The 24,897-nt window shown below is 40.1% G+C and overlaps 1 long non-coding RNA gene across 1 annotated transcript in view; it reads left to right on the forward strand.

Annotated features, from left to right (window-relative positions):
* The first annotated feature begins 6,431 nt into the window (after positions 1-6,431).
* LOC126195341 (uncharacterized) overlaps positions 6,432-24,897 on the forward strand; it is a 30,474-nt gene continuing 12,008 nt past the window's right edge. Inside the window, exon 1 of the long non-coding RNA XR_007538583.1 lies at positions 6,432-6,583. This is a non-coding gene — a long non-coding RNA (uncharacterized LOC126195341). The remainder of the gene's footprint in view (positions 6,584-24,897) is intronic.

The raw sequence follows: 24,897 nt of genomic DNA on the forward strand, positions 1-24,897 counted from the left end.
CATAAGCGCGCGCGCGCACACACACACACACACACACACACACACACACACACACACACACACACACACACACACAAAACCTCGACTCCAGCATCTACGGGACAAGATGCTGGAGTTGGTTGTTGTGTGAGCGTGAGGGGTGCTTTCTTGATAGAGAGAGAGATAGAGCAAGTGTGTGTGTGTGTGTGTGTGTGTGTGTGTGTGTGTGTGTGTGTGTGTGTGTGTGTTACTGATGACAGCTGTGGCCAAAAGCTGTGCTTGAGTGTCTTTTAATTGTTACTGTCTGCAACTTGACATGTCTTCTTTACGGTAAGTAGCAATCTGTCTTTTCCGACAATGTTGATGTTCCTACCTAAATGTTTGCGAATCGTGTAAGTGAGGTGGGACTTAGGTAAGAGCCCTGTATTCATCTAGTGCCATGCAGGAAACCAGCTAAAAATCCCTTCTAGGTCGGCTAGCACACTGACCCTCATTGTTAATCCATTGGGCAGATTTGCTTTGGGGCCAGTGCGCCTCCCAATCCCAGAAGCAGTGCTTTAACATGCACAGCAGCTGGTGGGGTGGGGGTGGGGGTGGGGGTGGGGGTGGGGGTGGGGGTGGGGTGGTAGGAACATTAGCAGTCACTGAAGAATATAAACTCCTGGGGCTGAAAATTTCAGATGATGGGAAATGTGACATAAAAATGAATTTGAATCTCATAATAACTTGTATCTTGTAGTCACTATACTTTCATGGGAAATAAATTTTGATTCTCATATGTTTGTGAGCCCAAAAGTGTGTTGATAGCTTGCAAATTTTGGTCTCATTCATGTAACTCTGGTTGGGTAGAAAATTGGATATTGTAAAACAGGCACTGAAATGGAGGACTTCAGAGCTTAAAATTTGAACTAGGGTAGTTACATATTTGAAGAGGAGGGGAGGTGGAATTGTAACAGGTAGAAGACGAAAAATAGGGACATCTACAATGAAAAGCAAATGGGACCTTGTAATTTGTGGTCGCAGAGAAAGTACATCAACTTTCTTTCTTCCTTTTTGGTCATCAATCTTCTGACTAGTTTGATGTGGCCTACCACGAATTCCTCTCCTGTGCTAACCTCCTCATCTTAGAGTAGCACTTGCAACCTACATCCTCAATTATTTGCTGGATGTATTCCAATCTCTGTCTTCCTCTACAGTTTTTGCCCTCTACGGCTCCCTCTAGTACCATGGAAGTTATTTCCTCACGTCTTAACAGATGTCCTATCACCCTGCCCCCTTCTCCTTATCAGTGTTTTCCACATATTCCGTTCCTCTCTGATTCGACGCAGAACCTCCTCATTCCATACCTTATAGCCCACCTACTTTTCAACATTCATCTGTAGCACCACATCTCAAATGCTTCGATTCTCTTCTGTTCCGGTTTTCCCACAGTCCATGTTTCACTAGCATGGAATGCTGTACTCCAGACGTACATTCTCAGAAATTTCTTCCTCAAATTAAGGCCTATGTTTGATATTAGTAGACTTCTCTTGGCCAGGAATGCCCTTTTTTCTGCTAGTCTGCTTTTGATGTCCTCCTTGCTCTGTCCGTCATTGGTTGTTTTACTGCCTAGGTAGCAGAATTCCTTAACTTCACCTACTTTGTGACCATCAATCCAGGTGTTACATTTCTCACTGTTCTCATTTCTACTACTTCTGATTAACTCCATCTTTCTTCAATTTACTCTCAACCCATACTCTGTACTCATGAGACTGTTCATTCCATTCAGCAGATCATGTGATTCTTTATCACTTTCACTCATGATAGCAATGTCATAAGCAAATCGTATCTTTGATATCCTTTCACCTTGAATTTTAATTCCACTCCTGAACCTTTCTTTTATTTGCATCACTGCTTCTTCGATGTACAGATTGAACAGCGAGGTCGAAAGACTACATCCCTGTCTTACACCATTATTAATCCGAGCACTTTGTTCTTGGTCATTCACACTCTTGCTATTCCCTCTTGGCTCTTTTACATACTGTATACTACCCATCTCTCCCTATAGCTTACCCCTATTTTTCTCAGAATTTCGAACATCTTGTGCCATTTTACACTGTCAAACACTTTTTCCAGGTTGACAAATCCTATGAACATGTCTTGATTTTTCTTCAGTCTTCCTTCCATTATTAACTGCAACATCACAATTGTCTCTCTCATGCCTTTGCCTTTCCTAAATCCAAACTGACTGTCATCAAGCACATTCTCAATTTTCTTTTCCATTCTTCTGTACATTATTCTTGTCAGCTCTTGCCATCTTCAGAATCTATCCCTTCTGCCTTATTTGAGCTTAAGTCCTCCAAAGCTCTTTGAAATTCTGATTCTAAATTGATTCCCATTTCTTCTTCTGTCACATCAGACAAATCTTCCCCCTCATAGAGGTTTTCAACATGTTCTTTCTGCCTATCCACTCTCTCCTCTGCATTTAACAGTGGAATTCCCATTGCACTCTTAATGTTATTACCCTTGCTTTTAATGTCACCCAAGTTTGTTTTGGCTTTCCTGTATGCTGAGTCTGTCCTTCCGACAATCATTTTTTTTTGATGTCTTCACATTTTTCCTGCAGCCATTTCTTCTTAGCTTCCCTGCATTTCCTATTTATTTCATTCCTCAGCGACTTGTATTTCTGTATTCCTGAGTTTTTCAGAACATTTTTGTACTTCCTCCTTTCATTGATCAGTTGTATTTCTTCTGTTACCCATGGTTTCTTGATAGTTACCCTCTTTATACCTATGTTTTCTTTCCCAACTTCCCTTTTTAGAGATGTCCATTCCTCTTCAACTGCACTGCCTACTGAGCTATTCCTTATTGCTGTATCTATAGCCTTAGAGAACTTCAGCCACATCTTCAACACTGTACGACACTAGTGGCTTTTAGTGAAACTGCGTGCTTATGGAATATTGTCTCAGTTATGTGACTGGATTTGTGATTTCCTGTCAGAGAGGTCACAATCACAAAAGTCATTGAGTAAAACAGAAGTGATTTCTGGCATTCCCCAAGGTAGTGTTAGAGACCCTTTGCTGTTCATTATCTATATAAACGATTTGGGAGATGATCTGAGCAGCCGTCTTAGGTTGTTTATCAACTAATAAAGTCATCAGAATATCAAAACAAATTGCAAAATAATTTAGAAAAGATATCTGAATGGTGTGAAAATTGGCAGTTGACCCTAAGTAACGAAAAGTGTGAGGTCATCCACATGCGTGCTAAAAGGAATTCATTAAACATCAGTTACATGAGATATCAGTCTAATCTAAAAGCCGTAAATTCAACTAAATACCTAGGTATTACAGTTATGAACAACTTAAATTGGAAGGAGCACACAGAAAATGTTGTGGGGAAGGCTAATGAAAGACTGGATTTTATTGGCAGGACACTTAGAAAATGTAACAGATCTACTAAGGAGACTGCCTACATTACACTTGTCTGTCCTCTTTTAGAATACGGCTGTGCATTGTGGGATCCTTACCAGATAGGACTGACGGAGTACATTGAAAAAGTTCAAAGAAGGGCAGCACGTTTTGTACTATCGCAAAATGTGGGAGAGTGTGTCACAGAACTGATACAGGATTTGGGCTCGACATCACTAAAAGAAAGCTGTTTTTCATTGCAACAGAATCTTCTCACAAAATTCCAATCACCAACTTTCTACTCTGAATGCGAAAATATTTTGTCGACACTGACCTACATAGGGAGAAACGATCACCATGATAAAATAAGGGAAATCAGAACTCATATGGAAAGATACAGGTGTTTGTTTTTTCCGTGCGCTATACGAGATTGGAATAATAGGGAATTGTGAAGCTGGTTCGATGAACCCTCTGCCAGGCACTTAATGCGAATTACAGAGTATCCATGTAGATGTAGATGTCGCCATTCCTTAGAAGCTCCGTATTCCACTTCTTTGTGTATTGATTCTTCCTGACTAATGTCTTAAACTTCAGCCTACTCTTCATCACTACTATATTTTGATCTGAGTCTATATCTGCTCCTGGGTATGCCTTACAATCCAGTATCTGATTTCGGAATCTCTGTCTGACCATGATGTAATCTAACTGAAATCTACCCGTATCACCCAGCCTTTTCCAAGTATACCTCCTCCTCTTGTGAGTCTTGAACAGATTATTCACTATTACTAGCTGAAACTTGTTACAGAACTCAGTTAGTCTTTCTCCTCTCTCATTCCTTGTCCAAAGCCCATATTCTTCTGTAACCTTTTCTTCTACTCCTTCCCCTACAACTGCTTTCCAGTCCCCCATGACTATTAGATTTTCATTCCCCTCTGTATACTGTATTACCCTTTCAATATCCTCGTACACTTTCTCTATATCTTCATGTTCAGCTTGCGACATCGGCATGTATACCTGAACTATCATTGTCGGTATTGATTTGCTGTTGATTCTGGTAAGAACAACATTGTCACTGCACTGCTCACAGTAACATACTCTCTGCCCTGCCTTCCTATTGATAATGAAGCCTACTCCCGTTATACCATTTTCTGCTGCTGTTGATATTACCCTATACTCATCTGACAAGAAATCCTTGTCTTCTTTCCACTTCACTTCACTGACTCCTCCTATATCTAGATTGAGCCTTTTCATTTCCCTTTTCAGATTTTCTAGTTTCCCTATAAGGTCCAAGCTCTTGACATTCCATGCCCCAAATGATAGAACATTATTATTTCATTAATTATTGAATCTTTTTCCAATGGAGAGATCATTGTGACACTTAAATTATAGGCCACATGTCCTGCAGATACACGTTTTGTGTCTTTAATGCAGTGGTTTCCATTGCCTTCTGCATCCTCCTGCTGTTGATCATTGCTGATTCTTCCACCTTTAAGGGCAGTTTCCCACCCCTAGGACAAGAGAGTGCCCTGAACCTCTGTCCACTCCTCTGCCCTCTTTGACAAGGCCATTGGCACAATGAGGGTGACTTCTTATGCCAGAAGTCTTCAGCCACCAGTGCTGATTAGTAATCGAAATTTAAGCAGCCGCGGGATCCGAATCCGGGACCAAAGACATTTTGATTATGAATCAAAGACGCTACCCGTAGACTTCAGGTATGAGTATGTCAACTAGCTTTAGGCAAAAACAGGTTACAGCTGGCTGGTAGAAAGAACATTTCATCCATGGTGTGTTTAAAATGAAACTATAAAATTGAGGTCTCACTGTTAGGCTGCGACAATGAGAGGGATGTCCTCACTTATTCTCTATACTTCCTCATCGTCAGTTTTTGATATAGGCATGTAAATTTGTGCACTGGTAGTTGACAATGTCCTCTGTTCAGTACCAGAAGAAAAATTTTGTCATTGTTTCCCCTTAGTAATTTGTCCTGTAGTACGCCTTCCTTCACATAATTATATCAGCACATGTTACAGCATTCACTGATACTGCTGTTATTGTCCTGTAATCACTCACTAGTAAGCTCTGATCTCTCTTCATTTCAGTTCAGTAGATGCTACTAATTCCAACAAATTAACTATCCCACTGTTCTTTCCAGAATCCCCAGCTTCTCTACAAGACTCGTAGAAAATTTGCCTAAGTGTTCCTCTCCCAAAAATCCTTACCCAGAGATTCCTCACTTGGAACAGGGGCCAGTTTATCAGTCATCCTTCTTTTTTTCTCCACAGTAGGTGGTATTCATGGGAATATTTTAGAAGATTACTTATAAATTGTTGAAATATATTTTATAATTTCAATGCATTTTTTTCCATAGTCTTTGAGATTTTCATGCCACTGCTGCCGTTGATTCCTCTTTGGGGGACACTGTGGGATTATATCCTGGGTTACCACAACTGTTAGCCATCTTCTTGACCCAAAAAAGTGCTATAAGAGCAATGCACCATGCATGACAAACAGATTCCTGCAGGACCCTCTTTCTAAAGATTTCGGTCCTCCCACTCCCCTGTATTTTTATTCTAGACACATAAATATGTGAGAAAGAATTTGAAAAAGACAAATAAAAACTTTAAAGTACACGAACACGACACCAGGCAAAAACACAAACTTCATGTTCAGTCAGTAAGTACATCAGTCTTTAGAACCTCCACTGCAAATAGTGCTATACAAATTTAAAGTTGTCTGCCTCATAAAATAAAAGTTATTCCTTCATTTTCACTGTTTCATAAATCCCTAAGGGCATTCTATGCAATGCGCGCGCGGGTGTGTGTGTGTGTGTGTGTGTGTGTGTGTGTGTGTGTGTGTGTGTGTGTGTGTGTGCGCGCGCGCGCAGGGATTTAGTGGATAAAATAATTTTTATTGTTTTGTTCTAAACAATACAAGCAGTGCTAAATTTAGCTGTCATGTTCTGCTGTTATTAGTGCATCATTGGTTACTACTACTATCACTTTGATTTATTTCAGCCTTAGCTGTAGGCTTCCTTGTGTGGAGCCGTAGGACCAGAAGTCTTGGTAAGACAAAGCCAGAAAATTATGATGCTCATAAAAATGGAGAAAGCTGCTGTGATAAACTAGACAGCATAGAAAATACTGCTGCACTTGATATAAAATCCTTACATGGCACTATTGAAAGAAAAGATAAAACTACTTGCATTGAACTACAACGTAAGTGAAAGTACTGCCACAGATATTCTTAACTTATACAGTAAATAAGAAAATTGTTTTATATCAGTTTTCTACATTAATCATTTAAAACTTATAATTGTATCAAAACATGTCCTTGTTGAGATGGCAATACATTTAGACAATGATGACAAGTGGTTTGCATTTACAGCACACATCTGGATCCTTATGAGTCAAGCGTATTTAAGAGGGTTAAAGAACTGATAATGAAAAAAAATCAGTTACTACATCCACCACCCCAAGCATCCATCCACTCACACACACACGCGCACGCACACACACACACACACACACACACACACACACACACCACACACACACACACACACACACACACACACACACATACACACACAGAGAGAGAGAGAGAGAGAGAGAGAGAGAGAGAGAGAGAGAGAGAGAGAGAGCGCTTGTAAAATTGCGTGTCTTTATACAAACATGCATTGAAAGCAACAGGGCACTAAGTAAACAAAATGCTAAAGCAGTGAGTTGGCTATCCTTTGCTACTTGATTCCTAACCAACAGAAGGATGAAGCAGCTCGTCAGCATCAAATTAAAATGTCCTCTTTAACACTATGTGAAAGATCCCATATATCACAGGAGAAATCTTTTTTCCATGTTTGCCTCATTGTGTGCCAAAACTGAGCATGGATAGGTTACAAGTAGCAGTCAGACAAGAATGAATACAGAAATACTTTTGTCTTTCAAACATTGCAGATATGACTGTTCTTCAGAATTTGGAGGTAAACATATGTCATAAACTAAAGCCCTACTTTTCCTTTTTTCAAAAGCCACTGTCATGGCATGATTATTAATACACACTGACTTAGATTGTTGGTTTACACTGCCACTTCTCACACTCTCAGCCAAGTAAGCATTTGCCGATTCACCATGATGCATAGTTTGAATCAAGATATATAAATGAAAGTGAAGCTTTGTTATAGTAATTATGGTTACATTGCAATGACCTATTCATGATTATTCAGGCAAAACATAACACACAAAATTTGCAATCAATTCCTTAATTTTTAAAAAGTTGTCATTAACACAGTTGTACTGAATAGTTGCATATGTACTACTCTCAGCTTATTATTTACATGACTATACTGATAATTGGTTAGAACAACAGGTGGAATGTAACAATATTATGAAAAGGAAAGTTGCTACTCACCATATAGCGGAGATGCTGAGTCACAGAAAAGCACAACAAAAAGACTGTCACAAATAAATAAAGCTTTCAGCCATTAAGGCCTTCGTCAACAATAGACGTAGACACACACACACACACACAAACATGCACACAAATGCAATTCACACACATGACTGCAGTCTCAGGCAACTGAAACCACACAATGTGATCATAACTGCTTCAGTTGGCCGTCAGTTGACATTACACCACAAAATACTAACAAAGTGAGAAATCTGATTCAGACCTATGCAACACTTTGGGAATAAATTGTGTTCATGTGAATGTTTTCTATCAGGAGAACTGAAGATTAGTATAACTGTAGCAAAGTTTGTGGCACAACTACTTGAAGGACAAAGTTGTTGACTGAAATTTCCTGAAAAGATCCCACCACTGCAAAAATGCCTTTCATTTAATGATTGCAACCCCAACTCACTTATCATTCTTATGACACTGCCTCCCTTATTTCATAACAATACAACTTGAGCTTCCCTTCTTTGAACTTTTTGAACGTCCTCCACCAATCCTATCTCCAAGTACAATAAGAGACATGGTTGTGAGAAACAAAAACTATTTATTAGGTTACAGAATTACAGCATAAATATAAGAATATAAGTGGAACAATACAGTTTAGTGAAATGCACAAGACTGCTAGCCGGAACCGGTGCACAGCAATATAAAGAGCATTTGTTCTCCAGGGGTTGGTGGCTGTTGGCTACAGGTGATAGAGGGGCCATCAATGGTCACCGGCCTCTGGTGGGGTGGCCCGCAGTAGCCATATGGCTTGATACTCAAATGTGTAACAGGTGCATCAGTAGTGGCAGTGGAAGTATATTGTAATGTGCAGGTTGCTTCATTGATCCTTCCTTGGAGGGAAGAGCAACAAGGTGTCAGCTCCTCCATGATTACCTGATGGTTGACACATCTATAGTGCCTGAAGAATTTCACATCCATAGTGCCTGAAGTATTTGTCCTTGGCATGGACAGCTACCAGCACATGCGAACCAGGAAGTAGGGGGGGGTGACACAAGCACAGATGCACTCATCTTCTTCCCCATACAGCAGAGCAAGCAGATGACCCCAGCAGGGGTCATGTCGAGTTCAGACTCAGTGCCAGGTACCATGAGCTGGGGAGCCACACTGTCCAGAGGTAGCAAAGGTGGTGCCGGCAGGAGGGCGGCAGGCACCGGTATCAGTGGAAGAGGTGCTGGTACGGTGGTCTGCAGGGAGATGTCAGCACTCACCCAGTGGTGCAGCTGATTGTAGTGGCATGTCATAAGGTGCTCGTTGTTCCTCACCATAAACTCATGGCATACTCACCAGCTGTGGATGCTGCCGGGAATCCAACTCAAGTGTCATCTGAACGTTCGGGCCCAGACTGGAGCTCTGGGTGCAAACCTTGATGAAATTGGTGCTGATGCAGGACACCTGTTCAACAGTACGAGATGGCACAGCATCCATGGCTGTTGGCCATGTAAGAATTCAGCAGAGCTCTTGTCCCCAATTGGAGATGTTCTGTAAGAACTGAGAAAGAACGTAAGGGTCTCTTCCACTAGAAATCCCATGACATATTTGCATTTTGAAAGTTTGCATGAGACAGTCTGCTTTACCATTGGATTGCAGATGAAACAGAGGTGCCATGACATGACAGATTCTATTACATGAGCAAAAGTCGCCAAAGGACTGAGCCAAAAATTGAGGACCATCGTTTGAAACCACTGTACAAGAGAGGCCATTGATAGGAAAATTGCCGACAGCACGTTGACCTTTGCATCTGCTGTGGTAGATGGAACAATGAACAATATAAGGAAACCTGGAAAAGGCATCAACAACCAACAGTCAAAAAGTGTCTAAACAGTTACAGCAAAGTCATTATGGATTGTTTCCCAAGATAAAGTGGGCACTGGCCAGGTATAAAAAACAGAGCTTGGTCACACCTGTTGATTGGAACACTTCTGGCAGGCCATTATCAAGTGCTCCATCTCACAAACAATACCGGGCCAGAACACGTGCCAATGTGACACTTATTTAGTGCAAGAAGCTCCCTAATGACCTTGATGTAACAGGTTGAGAACCTGACTATGCAACATTGTCAACAAGAGAATGACATCCCTTAACAGAGAAAGACAATAAAGACAAGCATAGAAGTTTTGCAGAGGATTGAATGCCTGGCTCAGCAGATGGTCAGGCCAACTGTGTTGTATTAAGCACACAACTTGTTTAAGCAATGGGTCCTCACCTACTTTCAATGCAATCCTGGAGTTCATAATGGGGAAACCATCAATAACCTGTCTTTATTCTGTGTGAAGTTGAAAAAACTACATTTCTTCCTGATCAAAAAGTGTTCTGCGATGTAGGTTGGAAATGGATATCATAATTATATCTCAACAAAATAAGGTCCAAAATAAGGGTGATGATCAGCTTTGCCAAGTAAAGCAGCTGAGGGGTGAACAAGGAAACTAAAAGTTGTTGATCTGTTAGTATGTAGAATTTTGTAGTGTATAAGAATACATGAAATTTATTTACAGCATAAACATCCGCAAAGGCTTCTTTTGCAACTTTCAAACAGTGCTGCTGAGCTGCATTGAACATTTTGGACAGAAAAGTGATTGGTTGGGGACAGTTCTGGCCCATTGACATGCTGATGGGTCTGAGCAACCTAATAGTGGGGTTCATCCATGGCCAAGACTAAATATTTACCAGTTTGGAAGGCTGCAAGGTCAGGCATGGAGCATAATTTGTTTTTAAGTTGCATAAATGTATGCTCACAGGCTGGCAACTAATCGAAATGAACATTTTTACACATTTTTATGAAACAACTGCTGGTAAAGAGGGTGAGCCAGAGTGGCAGCACCTGGAAAAAACTTGTGATAATATCCTAATTTACCAAGGAATGAGTGTAGTTCTTGCAGAGTGACCAGGTGAGGCAAAGCTGTAATAGAAGCAACATGCTGTTCCAGGGGTCAAACATCTTGTCTAGAAAGTTCATGACTGAGATACACAGCAGAGGGTTGGAAAAATGGTGTCTTAGTAAAATTACACTTAAGGCTCTCAGTTTGCAAAACAGTAAAGAGAGAACAGAGGTTATGTTAATGTTGTTCTGACATAGTGCCCATTATTACAATATTGTCAAGATAGTCGATGCAGCAAGGAGCCTTCACCATGAGTTAGTCAAAAATGCATTGGAAAATAGCCAGGGTGCTAGCCACCCCAAGCATTAAATGTTGATATTAATAAAGACCAAAAGGCATGCTCTTGACGAGCAACCTGTTTTGATGTGTCATGTTATGAAACCTGCAGGTAGGTCTCAGCTTAGTCGAACTTGGAAAAGAATTGGCCCCCAGCCCATTGTGCAAGTAAATTAAGGACATAGTACAGGCTGCACATGGAGAAAACATGGCTGAGCTGAAGGTTTAAGCATGATACAGGCAGTGAAGTTGTTCGCACATTATAATCACTTAGAAAACAAATCTGAAAATTCAGGACACAATGAATTTAGGTCTTTATAAGGAACTTGATATGATGCAAGATGTACAGTGTCAGTAACAAAAATTCAAAAGCATTGAAAGTGGTTAACCCAAATAAATTCTCAGTATGAGGATCATTAACAGTCAAGTAAGTGATAGGATCGACTACACATTTGTGAGCTTGGTGGCAGTAAATTGACAAAGAACAGGAATATGCTGTTTATTGTAGCTTACCAGGCGGTGATTGACAGGAGCCAACAGCCAAGCCCAGCCATGTGTACATTTGAGAGGTGAATAGAGAAAGAGTCACTCCAGCATCCATTTGAGGCAACAATGGTTTGTTCAACACAAAACACTTCAATAAAGAGCTTATTATGGTCTGCAGACAACAATTAAAGAGAATGAATATCAATGTCCATTTGTTCTGAGGTTTGCTAAGAATGACAAAATGATGCATCCTTCTTGTGACATTTGTGGTATGACACCCACTGCCTGGGGCATGCTGCTGTCTCATGTGTCACAAAGCATGACAGAAATGCTCATTGTTGCCATTGAGGTTATGCATTGTGGCCAGGTTTTCTGGTCTGTGTGTCACTGACTTCCTCTTCACATGATGAGCATGATGCTCTGCACCAGTGTGATTCACTACTAACCATGGTGACATCCCCCACACTTTGATTTGGTGGCCCGCAGCGTAGGAGGCTTCAAAGGCCTGAGCAATGTTTAAAACTACAGACAAGGATGGTCTCTCAGACAAATTTCTTTGCCAGTGCTAGGCAGGATTACATCCCTAACCATAGAGACTGCATAGGATTCCTTAGAAATCCTGCAGCTCCACTGCTCAAGCTCCATAAGATTGTTGTGGCTGCTTGCTGCATGGGTAAAATTTTATGCACATGTTAAGCATATGGGTGCGATTGCAATGATAAGAAGACAACAAATTACACATTTCATCAATGGAGAGTGAGGCCAGTTCCTGCAAACTGCCCAGTTAATGCAACAACTGGCTCATGAGAGAAGAAATCCACAACAGAAACAAAGCCTTACAAGTGTCCTAGTCAGCCACCCTAAAGAAAATGAAGTGCTGGCAGAGCCATATTTCATATGCTTCCCAATCTTCAGCAGAGTTGTCATCTGGCAGAAATGGCAGCAGGTGCATGTGAGACTGTGGGGCCAGAATAGTCAAAATAACCACGTGTTTTCCCAAGGCAGCCGTAGTAAGTCATTGCTGGTGGAGAAGCAATTAAAATACAACCTCCATGGAGAAGTTACACAAAAAAACAGCCACTGAAGTTGAATAATCAAAAGTTCTACTCATTGCTCCTTCTGTTCTAACTCTAAAATAATAAAAGGCATGGCCATGAGAAACCAACAACTATTTATTAGGTGATGGTGTGACAGCGTAAACGTAAGTAGAACAATACAATTTAGTGACATGTACAAGACTGCAGGCTGGAAGTGATGCACCACCATATAAAGAGCATTTGCCTGCCAGGGGCCACTGGCTATCAGCTGCAGGTGATTGAGGCACCATCCATGGTTAGCGGCCTCTGGAGGGGACCCGAAGCAGATGATTGGTGCAATACTGCACCACGGTAGTAGCAGCGGAGGTGTAGTAATGTGTGGGTTACTAAAGTAAGGATCACATACTGTGGGGGAATACTTCAGAGGACTATGGATAAGTGTAATGTAGACAGTCTCTTTAGTACATTTGTTGTTATAAATATCACGCCAACAAAATACTGTCTTTGGTTCATTTTCCCCACAATATTTTCTATGTGATGGTTCCAATTGAAACTGTTTGTAACTGTAACCCTCAGTATTTGGTTGAATCAACAACCATTAAATGTGTTTGAGTTATTGTGTAACCAAAATTTGATGGATTTTTTTTAGTACTCATGTAGAGGATGTCACACTCTTCATTGCTTAAGAACAGTTGCCACATTTCAAACCATGCAGATAACTTGTCTAAATTATTTTGTAATTTGCTTCAAACTTCTGATAGCTTTACTAGATGGTAAGTGACATGACATCTGCAAACAATGTAAGAGTGCTGCTCAAATTGTCTCCCAACTCATTTATATAGACGAAGAGGAGCAGAGTGCTTATAAAGCTTCTTTGTGGAACCCTATAAATCTATACTCGATGTTAACAAATTTCTCTTCTTCATAAATGCTTTCCTTGCCATTGCCAGTCTACATTTTATATCCTCTCTACTTCAACCATTATCAGTTATTTTGCTCCCCAAATAGCAAAATTCCTTTACTACTTTAAGTGTCCCATTTCCTAATCTAATTCCCTCAGCATAACCCGACTTAATTCAACTACATTCCATTATCCTCATTTTGCTTTTGTTGGTGTTCATCTTATTACTCCTTTCAAGACACTATCCATTCCGTTCAACTGCTCTTCCAAGTCCTTTGCTGTCTCTGACAGAATTACAATGTCATCGGTGAACCTAAAAGTTTTTATTTCTTCTCCATGGATTTTAATACCTACTCCGAATTTTTCTATTGTTTCCTTCACTGCTTGCTCAATATACAGATTGAATAACATCAGAGAGAGGCTACAACCCTGTCTTACTCCCTTCCCAACCACTGCTTCCCTTTCATGTCCCTCGACTCTTATAACTGCCATCTGGTTTCTGTACAAATTGTAAATAGCCTTTCGCTCCCTGTATTTTACCCCTGCCACCTTCAGAATTTGAAAGAGAGTATTCCAGTTAACGTTGTCAAAAGCTTTCTCTAAGTCTACAAATGCTAGAAACGTAGGTTTGCCTTTTCTTAATCTTTCTTCTAAGATAAGTCGTAAGGTTAGTATTGCCTCACGTGTTCCAACATTTCTACGGAATCCAAGCTGATCTTCCCCGAGGTCAGCTTCTACCAGTTTTTCCATTTGTCTGTAAAGAATTCGCGTTAGTATTTTGCAGCTGTGACTTATTAAAGTGATAGTTCGGTAATTTTCACATCTGTCAACACCTGCTTTCTTTGGTATTGGAATTATTATATTCTTCTTGAAGTCTGTGGGTATTTCGCCTGTCTCATACATCTTGCTCACCAGATGGTAGAGTTTTGTCATGACTGGCTCTCCCAAGGCCATCAGTAGTTCTAATGGAATGTTGTCTACTCCTGGGGCCTTGTTTCGACTCAGGTCTTTCAGTGCTCTGTCAAACTCTTCACGCAGTATCTTATCTCCCATTTCATCTTCATCTACATCCTCTTCCATTTCCATAATATTGTCCTCAAGTACATCGCCCTTGTATAAACCCTCTATATACTCCTTCCACCTTTCTGCCTTCCCTTCTTTGCTTAGAACTGGGTTGCCATCTGAGCTCTTGATATTCATACAAGTGGTTCTCTTCTCTCCAAAGGTCTCTTTAATTTTCCTGTAGGCAGTATCTATCTTACCCCTAGTGAGACAAGCCTCTATATATTTGTCCTCTATCCATCCCTGCTTAGCCATTTTGCACTTCCTGTCGATCTCATTTTTGAGACGTTTGTACTCCTTCTTGCCTGCTTCATTTACTTCATTTTTATATTTTCTCCTTTCATCAATTAAATTCAATATTTCTTCTGTTACCCAAGGATTTCTACTAGCCCTCGTCTTTTTACCTACTTGATCCTCTGCTGCCTTCACTACTTCGTCTCTCAAAGCTACCCATTCTTCTTCTACTGTATTTCTTTCCCCCATTCCTGTCAATTGTTCCTTTATGCTCTCCCTGAAACTCTGTAAATCTCTGGTTTAGTCAGTTGATTCAGGTCCCATCTCCTTAAATTCCCACCTTTTTGCAGTTTATGTTCCAAAATCCTACTACAAATAGATGTTAATGATATGGGTGTATAATTTGGTGCATTACTTCTATTTCCTTTCTTGTGTATTGATGCGACCTGTGCAACTTTCCAGGTACAAGTCTTTCATGAAGTGAGCAATTGTATACGATTGCAAAATATTGAGCAATTTCATCGGCATACTCTGAAAAGAACCTGATTTCAATACGGTTTGCACTGGAATACTTTCCTTTATTAAGTGACTTAAGCTGCTTTGCTACACTGAGGATGTCGATATCCAAATTACTCATGCTGGCAGCTATTTCAATTCTGTAATACTTGCTCCATCTTCCATGGTAAAAGAATTTCGCAAAACCATTTTTAGTAACTCTGCTTCAGCAGCATTGTCATAGTAACAGTACCATTGCTGTCAAGCAGTGAAGATATTGATTGTGTCCTTGGTGATTTTTGTTTTTTGGTCATTAGACTTAATGCATATAAAAGAAATACTGGCCATGAAAGCAAGCATGGTTTTGATTGTGTCTTGCCACTGGCAAACATTTCTTATGACCAGAACCTCTTTCAATTTTGTTGATAGATTTAGAGAGGAAGGTCTACTGTATTGTCACAAACATTTTCTCTCCATGTAGGCTCCTGAACTAATTCACCTTCTTCAGTAGCGCTATAGCCCTTGGTGAGTCTTGGCTTCTTTAATAATCTTCTCCACACTTCTCGGTTATTTGCTGCTGTTTTCCACCCCCGGACTCCCATAATGGTGAGATCCATTATTATGACATCGACCCATCTTCTTCTAGGTCTCCCTTTTCACCTTTCATCATTTTCTTTGGAATTCTATCCTCTGCCATTCTTTCCAAGAGTCCAAGCCATTGTCAAATTTTACTATGTCCTTACATTGTATTAAATCTTGTAATTCGGCATTGTAGCATATTCCCCAGCCTTCTTCCTCACTTATTGTCCCAAAGCTTGTGTGTATTATTTTCCACTCAAAGGTTCTTAGTGTATTTTTATCATGTTCTATCAATGTCCATACCTCTGACCCATATGTGATAACTGGATGGACTAGGGAATTACATATCAGCAGTTTTGTTTTTCTTGTAACAAGGCTATTTCTGAAAAGCTGCATATTTGTAAACTAAACTCTGTTTCCTGCTTCTATTCTTTCCCTTATAGCGTTTCCAACACTGTTATCATTTGTTATTAGGGCTCCCAAGTAGTTAAAAGAGGACACTCCTTTGAAGCATTTCCCATTGATGTTTAGGTTTTTAGGGGTTCTTCTGCCCTTATATTGTGTCATTACCATATGTTTTGTTTTGTTTTCATTTACTATTAGGCCAATTTTTAAGGGTTCTGTTTCCATTGCCCAATATGTTTCTTGGAGTGTATTGATATTTCTTCCTACTATAGCAATGTTATCAGCTTATGCACATATCTGACTAGTTATACACATATCTGGCTGATGCACATATCTGGCATAAATATGGTGCCTCTTTTGTAGATTTTATTTACTACACTATACAGGGCTATACTGAATAGGACAGTGGAGAGACTATCACCTTGCTTTGCACCTTTATTAAAGTCAAAGCTTTCACTTGTTCTGCTAAGGATCTTTACTTTTGCTCTTGTCTCTGTCATTGTTGTTCTGATTAGTCTTATTAGTTTAGCACATATATCAACTTCTTCCAGTATGCTATATAGTTCTTGCCACTTTATGCCGTCAAAGTCTTGTTTGAAGTCGATGAATAGGAAATGCAGATCTATATCATATTCATAGAACTTTTCCATCATTTGCATAATCACAAATATTTGATCAGTTGTTCCTCTCTCTGCTTGAAAGCCACACTGATATTCCCCTAGTATGCCTTCTGCACACTTCTGTATCCTTTCATTTAATATACTTGTGAAGATCTTTTAAGCTGTGCGTAGGAATGTTATACCTCTATAGTATTCACATGTTGTTCTGTCCCCTTTCTTATAAATGGGGATCATTATTCCAGTTTTCCAATTGTCTGGCATAGTTTTTGTTTCCCATATACCTGATATTAGTGTGTGCAGTTCCTTTATTACAGCCTCATCACCACTTTTTGTAGTATTGAGTTTCATGCCTCATTGGTATCATTGTCTACTTCCTTCACTCTTTCCTGCAGTGCAGCTGTCTCTTCATCTTCTAGGCTGGTGCTTAGTGTATCTTTGAAATACTCTGCCCATCTTCCCACTATCTGTTCTTCCTCCCTTATCATTTTCCCATCTTTACTGGATCAGTCCACTGCTTTTGGCTGGAATCTATTCTTCATTTTGCCTACAGCATGAGAGATCTTCCTTATTTCACTCTGTTCCTTTAACTCTTCTAGTTCTTGAAGTTTCTTCTTAGTCCACTCTCTTTTCTTTCTCTTGCACAGCCTGTTAGCTCTTCTCCATAATTCTCTATATTGTTCCACATTATTTCTGGTTTCTCTCTGTAGCACTTTTGTTCTTGCCCTGTTCTGTTCCTCTATTGGTGACCTGCAATCCTCATCAAACCATTTCTGGGTTCTTCTGTTACTTCTTATTCCTATTATTTCCTCTACAGCATCTTGAATGGTTTTTTCAATCCTGTACCAACTCTCGTTTACTCCCACTGCAGTCTCTTCATTGCTCAACTTTCTACTTAGTGTTACTTGGTATTTTTTTACTTTATCAGGGATTTTTAGTTTGTCTGTATTCCATTTCATCATCTTTCCTATTCTGTTGCCATTTGTTAGTGACAGTTCCTCTCTCAAGACTGATTTTATCACAAAGTGGTCTGAGTCACAGTTTGGTCCTCTGCAGCTCCATACACCCATAACTGACATAGACTGGCGTGCAATCACTAAAATATGGTCAGTCTGATTGACTACTCCATTGACTGCAGACTTCCAAGTACCTAGATGGATCCTTTTGTGTGGGAAGCAGGTACTTTTAATAATGATATTATTCCTAGCTATGAATTGGCATAGTAAGTCTCCGTTCTCATTGTTTTATTCATTTAATGAATATCTTCCAGAGACTCCATATGGATGTTCATTCCTCCATATTTTTGCATTAAAATCTCCTATTACTAGCATCAGGGCATATTTAGGTACTGCGCATTATACTTTTTCCAAGTCTTAATTATATCCTCTTTTTCCTCTGTTGGCACATGTGCATTCACTATTGATATTCCTAAATTTCCCTCTCAGTCTGAACCTGCACATCCTTTCATTTATGGGCTCAAATTCTAGTAGGCTTTTCCTAACTTTGCTAGTCATTATAAACCCTTTTCCAAGTTGGCCTGATCTTTCTTCTGCTCCACTATATACCATTGAGTACTCAGGTTTATCTATCTGCCCATTCCCTTGTCATCTTATTTCTTCTAACCCTACATCATCATATTTAAATCTTAAAATTTCATTGGCTATTTCTTTCATTTTTCCAGGCTGAAGCATTGTTATCACATTCCATGATGCTACTGTCAGATCCTTTAGCTGTTTCCTTTGATGGGATCGTGATATATGTTTTTCATCCAGTTTCTGAGGCTTCTGTCGAATTTCCATAATTTTTTTTTTTTTTTTTTTTTTTGCAGTATGGGGTTTATTAGCCCCTTGCCCAACTCCCAACATGGAGGACCAGGATTTGTATTAGATTTACCCATCTAGTGAAGATGGCTTCACTACACCTCTAGAGCCCTCCCTGCCGTATGTTGTGGGACACACTTTGTCTGGCTCCTCAGTCAAGACCATTCCGGCTTGGGTGACCCTGCCAGTAACTATGCTGCCACCAGTATAGCTCTTGACTTCAAGGAAGTACGCAAACCCTCCCACCCGGCACTGAAGGTGCTTACTATAAGGTGGTGTCCCCTGGGAGGGCCCTGAACTAATTGCTCAAAACCGTTTCTGAGAAAGCATATAGTACAATTTCAGTTGATGTTTTATGTTAACTATCAACTTTAAACATGTATCTTTGCCAGCATAATGAGGGTAAACTGAAGTCTCAGCCAACTGTAATCGTATGAGTTATGAATCTGTTCAAATTGAGACCTAAATTTTTAGTGGACCTTTCAGCAACAACATCATATGTAGTTGGTGAGTGAGAACAGTGGGAGAAGGCTGGAGGTAAAAGAAACCAATCATTAATTTGTTTAACTTCTACTCATATTAACTCACAGCAAGAAGTCTCTTAAATTTCACAACAAGGTAAACAATTTGTAAAGCAACAAGCACACATCATCAACTGAATTCAGTCAATCCTTTATATATACTGTGAAGTCCTGGTTAGAAACTTCAGTTTAAGTTATCACCAACTTTAGCCAGTTTTCATCACCTAAAATGATTTCTGCTTCAGTGTTTTCTAGGAGGACTTGGAGACCTGGTTCTTTCCCAACACAGCTACAAGTTTACAACTATAATGCTAACATTTTCTGGGCTCACCCTCGTCCTGGGTTTGACCCATTCCGTTTGCAACTGTACCCCTCTCTGAACTTTTTCTAGACCATTTGACATAAAAAACAACTCAGTCTGATCCACACACTCCCTGCAGTCCATGTAGCAATCTTCTGGTTTTAGTGAACCCATGATCATGATATCATGGATCCTGATATCTCTCCTCCCTATGACAGAAGTCAAGGAACCTGCAGCCTGCACAGTAACAGCATCATCTGAGCCTCTGATTCAGGCCCTCCAATCAGCTCTGTACCAAGGATTTGCAATTGGCCCTATCTACAATACTGCAGATGGTGAGCTCCATCTTCATCTGGTTTTTTTAACACTTCAGTTTTCAGTCAGAAACCAGAGCGAACCTCTTCTGATCTGAAGCAACACACATCATTGATACTTGCATGAACCACTACCTACCTGCAGCTGGCTGCACACTGTGCTTTTTATAGTGTCTGGAAAGACCCATTCCACATATAGGTTGACTCCCTGTAGTGTGCTCACAGAGTGCGCACTGGATTTGTTTCCCTTCTTAGCAGTCATATCTGCAAGAGGCTCCACCACATGCCTTACAGTGAAGCTATGCCTGTGAAAGCCCTGACCTTTCAGACTGAGATGCTTCCTCTGAAACAAGGCAAGCAATTGCAACTGGTTCATGATTCTTATCAGCTACAGATAGTGCCCAAAACCTGTTTGTCAGACAAACCAAGGAGGTCTTTTGATTAGTCACCCAGTAAGTCTTTCGCTTCCTGCCACACTTTGAAAGGACCTCCCACTTGATCCTGGATGAGGGGTTAACCTAAATGTGGGCAGTAATTGGGCCAACCACAGCAATGGAACGATTAGGTGATGTGTCAACCATGCTAGACACCCCTTGGATCCCCATGACAGTGATGTTCATTCGCAATGGTCTCAAGCTGCATGGGCAAAGTACTCGGCTCACATCAGAACACAGCATTCATAGTCCCTGCCCACACTAAAAAACCAGTGCTAAAGGAGGCATAACTCTGAGCTACATGGTTAATATAAGCAAGTGTATGCCTTACAAATAGGCAAACACATAAGAAATCAAATATTAAACTACATAAGCACACCGAAAAAACTAAATAAGTGACACACTTCTACTTAGTAGCTCATAATATAATTAACAGACAAACATTGCTTGATGCTGTTTGAATAGAGATTGAGGTGCTAAAAAAAATACTTCCAGAATGAATTTTAAAATGTGGTAGAAACACTGATGTTGATGTATTTGCACCTGAAGAAACAACTTTGTTGGTGGTAGAGCAGAATAAGATTTACGTAAGATGTAATAATTTTAATTAATATACCGGGTGATCAAAAAGTCAGTATAAATTTGAAAACTTAATAAACCACGGAATAATGTAGATAGAGAGGTAAAAATTGACACACATGCTTGGAATGACATGGGGTTTTATTAGAACAAAAAAAAAAAAAATACCACATATTGCTAGACGTGTGAAAGATCTCTTGCGCGCATCATTTGGTGATGATCGTGTGCTCAGCCGCCACTTTCGTCATGTTTGGCCTCCCAGGTCCCCAGACCTCAATCCGTGCAATTATTGGCTTTGGGGTTACCTGAAGTCGCAAGTGTATCGTGATCGACCGACATCTCTAGGGATACAAAGACAACATCCGACGCCAATGCCTCACCATAACTCTGGACATGCTTTACAGTGCTGTTCACAACATTATTCCTCGACTACAGCTATTGTTGAGGAATGATGGTGGCCATATTGAGCATTTCCTGTAAAGAACATCATCTTTGCTTTGTCTTACTTTGTTATGCTAATTATTGCTATTCTGATCAGATGAAGCGCCATCTGTCGAACTTTTTTGAACGTTTGTATTTTTTTGGTTCTAATAAAACCCCATGTCATTCCAAGCATGTGTGTCAATTCGTACCTCTCTATCCACATTATTCCGTGATTTATTCAGTTTTCAAATTTATACTGACTTTCTGATCACCCGGTATTTGTGGAAGTTGCAGATACCACCTCATACTTCAACAACATTGTCCTAGAATACAGTTTCAAAGTACAATAGGGAGTGAAATCATACAAAATAAATTAGCACCCCATTTTTAAACTAAACACTATGAGAAATTCTGAACTGAGCTCCCTGATTAATTTATCATTATGAAGGACCCATTTTAGCTTGTTAGCCTGCTGGATCCCAAGGAATTTTACGATTAGTACTGGTCCTTCCTCTTCAACTGCTAGGCATGTGTGTCTGGGGATAATATAGTGCATCACAGTATGTTGTTTGCACTTATCATCATCGTTGACTGTTGTGACCTAGTGTTGCACAGAAGTCACCAAACAAGTTGCCCTGGATGTTTAGAGCTTTGTGTGCTAAAGAAATTTGCTGAATGGTCTGAATTACAGACACTTAGAGTAAATAAGAACATTTTTCAGTTAATCATACCTCAACTACACAGAACTGAAGAACTGCTTAGTCTACAGAACTGCACAGAGCTGTAAATGAAGTACTGTGAATTTCTTTGAAAGAAAATTCCCAAGGACATAGACCATGGAAAGTTGAGCAGCTGATAGTATTATATTGCTTAGGTTTAATTCTTGAAGAATGTTTTACACTTGTGATGCATATCTAAAAATTTGTAAACATTTCCCTAAAAACAAGATATTGAGTTGTACATAGATTAATATTTAAAAAGAATGGGATTCAAATACCCAGTCAACCATCATGGTGTGGGTTTCTTGTAATTTCCTCACATCAATGAGTCCTTAAAAACAGCTTGTTCAATTGAGTTAGCAGTGATCTTAATCTCCACAGGATGTTGAACTCTAGTCTGCCTCCCTTTTGATGTAAAAAAATTACTAACTTCCAGTAAAACATGAATTTTGTTCTGTCATTCTGCAATTTAGTACTGTATTCTTTGAATGGCCCATAATGGCATTAAAAGCTAAGACTAAAATATTAAAAAATTTATATACATTTTACCTATTTTGCCATATGAGAAATTGTGGCTCACTGCCATTCCATACAATTACTCAGCATTGTCTTTATTCTGAAAACTGCTGTCACCAAACTAATGGTATCTGTGGACATAGCATGTGCTCCTCACCTTCATTCAATGAAACTATTTGGTAATGTAAGACCCCAAGAGGGTTGTTAGGGGAAAACTATCAGAACACTGTCATAAGCAGTCATCTTTTGCAATGGTATATGTATACCATTTCTAATCGGTTGGAAGATTCTGAAAATACACATTGAGAGGGCTGCTAAATCTAAAGGCACAACATAATATATTTCTTATGGTTTTTGTTACATTATCCTACAGTTATTGTCTTTTAGCATGACTAGCTCCTGATTTCACACCTTGCTGAAGTTGTGTCCAGTGACTTTGTTAGTTACATTATTTGTTGTGTGAATGCAAACTCCCTCTTTGATAAGACTGTCCCAAAAAGAGGAAACACTAGTGAGGAGCTTGTGTGCTTGTGGTTCATCCAGTGTCCTGTAGTTCGACAGTTCTCAGCAGTCACTGATTTTTCTAACTGTCCTAACCACTTTCAGTACTGTGGCTCTCCAGCAGGCATACGACTTCCTCAAATCCTGCCCTGAAATGAGATCCATCCTTCTTGAAATCCTCCCCACTCCACCAAGAGTGTCTTTCCGACGTCCACCTAACCTTCGTAACCTCTTAGTTCATCCCTATGAAATCCCCAAACCACCTTCCCTACCCTCTGGCTCCTACCCTTGTAACCACCCCCGGTGTAAAACCTGTCCCATGCACCTTCCCACCACCACCTACTCCAGTACTGTAACCCGGAAGGTGTACACGATCAAAGGCAGAGACACATGTGAAAGCACCCACGTGATTTACCAACTGACCTGCCTACACTGTGAAGCTTTCTATGTGGGAATGACCAGCAACAAACTGTCCATTTGCATGAATGGACACAGGCAGACAGTGTTTGTTGGTAATGAGGATCACCCTGTGGCTAAACATGCCTTGGTGCACGGCCAGCACATCTTGGCACAGTGTTACACCGTCCAGGTTATCTGGATACTTCCCACTAACACCAACCTGTCAGAACTCCGGAGATGGGAACTTGCCCTTCAGTATATCCTCTCTTCTCGTTATCCGCCAGGCCTCAATCTCCGCTAATTTCAATTTGCCACCGCTCATACCTCACCTGTCTTTCAACAACATCTTTGCCTCTACTTCCGCCTCGACTGACATCTCTGCCCAAACTCTTTGCCTTTACAAATGTCTGCTTGTGTCTGTGTATGTGCGGATGGATATGTGTGTATGTGTGTGAGTGTATAGCTGTCCTTTTTTCCCCCAAGGTAAGTCTTTCCACTCCCGGGATTGGAATGACTCCTTACCCTCTCCCTTAAAACCCACATCCTTTCGTCTTTCCCTCTCCTTCCCTCTTTCCTGATGAAGCAACAGTTTGTTGCGAAAGCTTGAATTTTGAGTGTATGTTTGTGTTTGTTTGTGTGTCTATCTACCTGCCAGCACTTTCGTTCGGTAAGTCACATCATCTTTGTTTTTAGATATATATTTCCCACGTGGAATGTTTCCCTCTATTATATTCGTATCATTAATTTGAACCCAACAATTACATTTGTTATTGTCACTGTTGCATTTCGAAATGTTTCCTGCATCTTATTTTCTCTTTCTGTTTTTGCAAGTAGTTTCACTTTGTATTCACCTTCTCCTATTTACCGAATCCACCATTCAATTTTATTCTGCCTATATATACTCAATAATACGTAACCCACTTCCAAACCATAACCAATAAAAAAAAAAAAAAATTTCCGCTTTTAACAATACCGCTGCTACAAAATCCACCATTTCCAGTTCACAAACAGTTCCTTTCAGCTATTAAACAGCCATTTCGGCTAGTTCTAATAACTTTCGTTTTTTCGCCTTTTTTCCATTTCCATTTTTCCCACATCACTGATCTTTTTTAGCCGCTTCCCACAGGCTTTAACGTCATTATTTCTTTGTCAGACAATTGTTAGCCTCATTTTCACAATCTGCCACCACTAAACCACTCCTTTTAATACATTTACATGCAGTTTTTCCGAAATTTTCCCGAATTGCTCCACCCTTTAACGTGTTTTGGCGGCAACACAACCACATAACCTTTGTGCACATCGTTGTCTACCAACCCAAGTTCACCACAGGATCAACATAGCCCAGCTATAACCAACACTTTTTCGCCTTTTTTCACACCAGATCTCCAGTTGCTTTCTAGTTCACCTTATCTCTCGCCATATATTTTTATTTTCATTTCAGCCTCATGTTACACTTTCCACCTTCTAACACCATGTCACCCTCACAACATCCCCACAATGACCCCATTAAGTTTTATTTACATTCCCTCCGCAAACATGCCTTTGCCTTAGCCAGATTACACTCCCATATTCTATTTTC

Source organism: Schistocerca nitens, chromosome 7 (genome assembly GCF_023898315.1).
Source record: "Schistocerca nitens isolate TAMUIC-IGC-003100 chromosome 7, iqSchNite1.1, whole genome shotgun sequence".
Classification (NCBI taxonomy): domain Eukaryota; kingdom Metazoa; phylum Arthropoda; class Insecta; order Orthoptera; family Acrididae; genus Schistocerca; species Schistocerca nitens.